The sequence below is a fragment of the Crocodylus porosus genome, unplaced genomic scaffold (assembly GCF_001723895.1).
Source record: "Crocodylus porosus isolate Cpor-Errol unplaced genomic scaffold, CroPor_comp1, whole genome shotgun sequence".
Taxonomy (NCBI): domain Eukaryota; kingdom Metazoa; phylum Chordata; order Crocodylia; family Crocodylidae; genus Crocodylus; species Crocodylus porosus.
Genome location: NW_017728948.1, coordinates 64,316,173 through 64,321,013, shown reverse-complemented (window position 1 = coordinate 64,321,013; position 4,841 = coordinate 64,316,173). Strand labels below are relative to the sequence as shown.

Here is a 4,841-nt window from a genome sequence, read left to right as displayed (position 1 = left end):
AGTGTATTCATGGAATGGAAAATGATTGGCCATTCCCATCTAAGCAACCCTTCAGCTACACAGGCTCCTGCCGAACAGTTTGGAAAAGTAGGTTGGACATACCATTGTTCTGGTCTGAACAATACTCGGGCAGTGAACAATGAAGTATTTAGGAGGGTTGGGATTTTAACTTGTGACTTCCACCATGGTGTGCAGTTATACACGGGTGGTGTCAGGGCCTCCTGTGGGGGAATGGCCAGAGATAGTAGTGAACAACCCTTTCTCTCACAGATCACATTTATCCTTCCCTCTTTGGGAGCTTGTAGCCATGCTTCACCTCCCAGAGAGTGAAAGAGTACCCACTGTCGCTCATGGGGACGATGCTGTACTGGGTTAATGAAACAGCACTGCCCTGGCAGAATCGTACCACTAATTTGCTTTAGGAACCCTACGGGTATAAAAGGATGAGGGCAAGTGGTAGAGACTTGCGGATACAGCCTCCTTCTAGTTGTATTAAAGTGAGTACCATTCCACCATGCCTCTGTATATGTATGATTTACAAACCACGTAATAACTTTGTTTCAACTTGTAATGCGCTTTTTCACTTGGTGGGCTTCACAGCATCGCTCAAGAGTCGTTAGCCATAGGAATGGGAGGGGGCAGATTCTCCCATAAATGCAGTGGCTCAAGAGGCTGAACAGATGCAGAATGCACAATTGGGGTATTGAGCTCAACAGGGTTTCTCTCAGGAAGCATGTAACAACAAACTCCCAAACGAGCAGAGCTACAACAATTACCACCCCTCCCATAGTTAGCCACTCTAGCCTTCAGGTAGTGAATGTACTCAACATAATAACTGGTGCCACTGACAGCTACCACCTTGCCAGGTTTCATCAGCTTGGTAAGCCTTGGCTACTGCAAAATGGGTAAAAACTACACTAATTGCCAGATTGCATCTCTTATCAGGTGATTCACCACCTCTGGCTCCAAGGCCAACAGGGCTGAGGTGCACTCTGTTGGTGCTCATTGGCAAAACCTCCTCCACAATGCTGCTGTCATGACTTCTGCATCTGGTGCGTGAATCCAAACTGCTGCACGAATTAGTTCAGTTACAAGCAGTGGACAGCCTCTTCTAAACTGGCCCATGCCCAAGGGGCAAGGTTAAGCTCTTTTTCTATATTACCATAACTGGTTGCAGTGGCTTGGAGTGCAGCAGAAAACAAAGTAACATTTTTATCACCTTCTGCAAATTGATTTAACTGGAGCAGACAAGAATAATTTGCATCAGCAACTTATCGGCAGTCCCCTCTGATGCCTAATGTACAGCAAGTTTCTCTTTCCTCAAAGTTCAGCAAAGTCAGGCGTCCCTGATCAGCACTGTCTGAGAGGTACCGGGAAGGGCCCTGGTATTAGGTCCTTGGGCTCCTTGAGATCCATGGGCCCACTCATCCAAGTCAATAGCTAACTAATCCTTTTCACAGAGCTGTATCTTTCTTGTGAATGATTTCCAGATGTTTTAGCTAATTTATAGCTTCTGAATGGTACTAATAACATACAGCCACTCAGATTCTTTTTACTTCAGCTGTCCTTAGACTGACCAATAGCAGTACAAGCCTTGCATTCCTTTTGATAAGGTTAATTGTAACTACACCACAGGGTCTTACTACTTTAAGGCTTTGCTAAATTTACTAGGCCTTACGTTATACAAGGCCTTATTACATCTTAAACTTAGTTAGGCTTTTAGCAACAACATATGGCTTAATATTTAAACAAATAAAGAAAAACAATTTGTCTAATCTTCATAGAGCCTTCAGCAAGCACCTTTATCAGATAGAAATAATTTTAGCTGTCACAGTGTGCATGCCCTCTTGCATGATATGAGCACTGGTAGGCACAAACGATGCCAGGAACAAGGTCTCTAGGATGGCATTCTGGTGTTTTTTCAGCTGTACAAACAGAAGACATGACACACTGATCAGTGTTTATGCTCCTCACCTCTGGGCTTTCCCATTCACAGAGCATTCAGGATTTCATCAGACCAAGCCCCCATGGTTACATTCCTGTATGCCTGTAAGACACAAGGTATCCACTTCTACACCAAAATTATACTTGTCACACCCAACTGTCTCCAGAGACACCACAAGGGGTGAGACAGCAAAACTGGATACACTTCAGGTTCTTGAGCACATTTTCAGCCCTGCCTCATTGTTTGGTATCTATAGTCAAGCTGCTTTCTAAAGTGTGCAGAGGGATTTCAACCTTATCTGCTCAGGGGCACCATAACTATATTGCCCAGTCCTCTAGCTGCCATACCAGGTTATTAGAATCCCTAGCTCACTGCTGAAGTACATGAAGCAGTGGCTTCAGGAGCTTCTGCTCTTCGATGACGGGATCACACATAAGCTAAAAGAAAGCAATGTGTCTGTGAGATCCAGCACAGTCATTCCCAACAGCCCAGCCCTGCAGCAGAAAAGTAACTTGTGCCAGAGCAGAATCCCACAGAATACCGCAAGGAAGAGCCTCAACATGTGGCACTCTCCTGTTGGACATGGGGAGGCTTGTATGTTTAGAGCCAGGCAAATCATGTCTTCCTGGGATGCTTCCTGGGTGGATATAGAAGTTCCACTAGTTAGGACCAAACTCAGAGCTGCTGGCTAGGACAAGGGCTCAGTAGGGGCAGGTCAGTAAGGAAATCCTTGTCTGCCTCTCCTTCTCATATGGCAGAAATGGCAATGCAGAGGCAAGGACAGGGGGAAAAAAAACTTTCAACTGCCTCCAGTGATCGTCCCTTCTAGGAAGAAGACCAGGGGAATCCCCAGGGAAAGACCACATTAAACAGCTGCCTTTTCATCAAACTGCTCATTCTCTGTGGGTCCTTACCTGGCTGATGAAGGCCATACCAGTAACGCACAGCTTTTCAGTTGTGGAACAGACCCACTGCAGGACCTACCCTATGAATTTGGATGTTATTATGCCCCATGGAAGCAGAGCCCTGCAAGAGAAAACCACTAGTTCAGGGACCAACTGGGCACTGCCAACACTCAGTTGCTCTGAAGTGGCAGCTCTCATCTCTTGGAGCACAAGCTTCATGTCTCCAGCACCCCAGAACCCTGCAGGTGCAGCACGGAAAGTTCCCCCTCCACCACTCGTCCCACTGCCTAGAGCACAGATACAATCTAGCCTGCCTCTCTTACCTGGCCAGCTGGCACACCCCCTCATGGTGTGTCTGGGGGCTCTCAAGGAGTGGCCAAGTTCCCTCTTCACAGAGGGCTGCAGCCACTCTCTCCCCAAGGGCCTTAGATATGGCACAGGCCAGGGTCTCCATAGAAAGCCTGGGAAGAGAGTAGGCCCAGATTTACAGACTGTAATGGGATGCTGCAGCCAGAGAAGAACCAAAACTCCCTGTCACTTGGGAGGTCCATTACTCAGACACTTGCTGCGCAAGGCAGGCAGCTCAGATCAGACAAATGTTGCCATTCTTTCTCACATCTTGCAATCCCCTGACAGGGACAGGGAGGGCAGGGCCTTGTACAAATCAGTGCTGGAAGCCAGATGGGATGCATGGAGGCTCTCCCAAGCCAAATGCACTATGGAAAGAATTGGGCAACCATTCTTCTCTCCCTGCAAGGACAAAGGCCACATGTAGAGCATGGGAACTTGCAGAAGTCACATGCCCAGGTCCCAAGCACTGGGAGCCCAGTGTGTGCTGGCCACTAATGGAGATTGTGAACCCCTGAGCTGAAACTGCCTGGCCTGTCCCAGAGGAGCTCAGATTGGAGGAGCAAATAGGCCCTCCACAGCCTTAACATTTCAAACTATGCCCTTCACAGAGACCCCCCTCACACACACACTTCTTTCAGCTGCCAGGACCAAGACAGCTCAGCACAGCCCTTGGCAAGGACAAGAACACCCTGCAGGCAGCTAACCTGAAGTGAAGCCAAACCTGTGAAAGCAGGTGCAGCCTACTCCTACAAGGGTTGCCCACTTCTTGCAGCTGCCTCCACTGGATGCTCCTTGTGGCAATTGACATGTCCTGCCCTACAGTGCAGCCAACTTGCTCCAGAAGAGCACAGAGGATCTCTGGGACCAGCTCCTTCAGCACCGGGCTGAGGCTGGAGTAAATAGTAGTGAGCATCTCCAAAGATGCACATGTTGCCTGAAAGGATAGAGAAGACCAGAGTTAGCCTGAGGAAGATACCTGTAAATCCATAACTCCAAGCCTAAAGGTCTTTTCCTCACATCCAGGAGAGCACAGAACAGCTCTGGCAGCAGCTCCCTTCCCAGTCACTCCCTTCCCAGTCACATCTCTACACTTCTGCCTGGGAAGTGCAGAGGCACCAGCAAAGCAGAAGGAACCTCTCCGTTACAGGAGTTTCTAGTTCCAAAGTGGTACTGGGGGAAGCGTGCATCCATTCCTCATGCCTAAGCATGGTGTGCCAGCCCAGCTACAGCCAAGTGCCTCAGACTTCTTGTTGCCCTCTCTTGCTGTATTTGCCCCAGAATCTATGTTTCCAAACCTTCCAGGGTGGAAAGCTCTTATCAATAACCTAGGTCACTGAATCCCCATCTTGCCTTCCTGTGCTGTTTCTCTTGGATGCAACTGATCTGCTCTTCCCCATCTCTGGCTAGTAAGGGAAATGGAACTTGCTTCATGTCCAGGGATCAACAGTAAGATTGCTGTTCACTCTACATCGTGTTTGTAGAGTACACTGTTCATCGTGATTGGTGACTCCATCCTGAGAGGTACGGAGGGCCCCATCTGTCACCAGGATCCCTCAGCACGTGAGGTCTACTGCCTGCCCGGAGCGAAGATTCAGGATGTGAAGGGGATGCTCCAGTCCATCATCCAGCCCACCGATTAT

The 4,841-nt window shown here is 48.6% G+C and overlaps 1 long non-coding RNA gene across 1 annotated transcript; it reads right to left on the bottom strand.

The window, feature by feature from the left end:
- Nucleotides 1-2,291: 2,291 nt before the first annotated feature.
- Nucleotides 2,292-3,943, bottom strand: LOC109321890. The gene is made up of 3 exons (XR_002104195.1): nucleotides 3,174-3,943; nucleotides 2,860-2,971; nucleotides 2,292-2,382 (listed from the first exon to the last, which is right to left on the bottom strand). It is a non-coding gene; the product is annotated as an uncharacterized LOC109321890 (long non-coding RNA).
- Nucleotides 3,944-4,841: the final 898 nt, after the last annotated feature.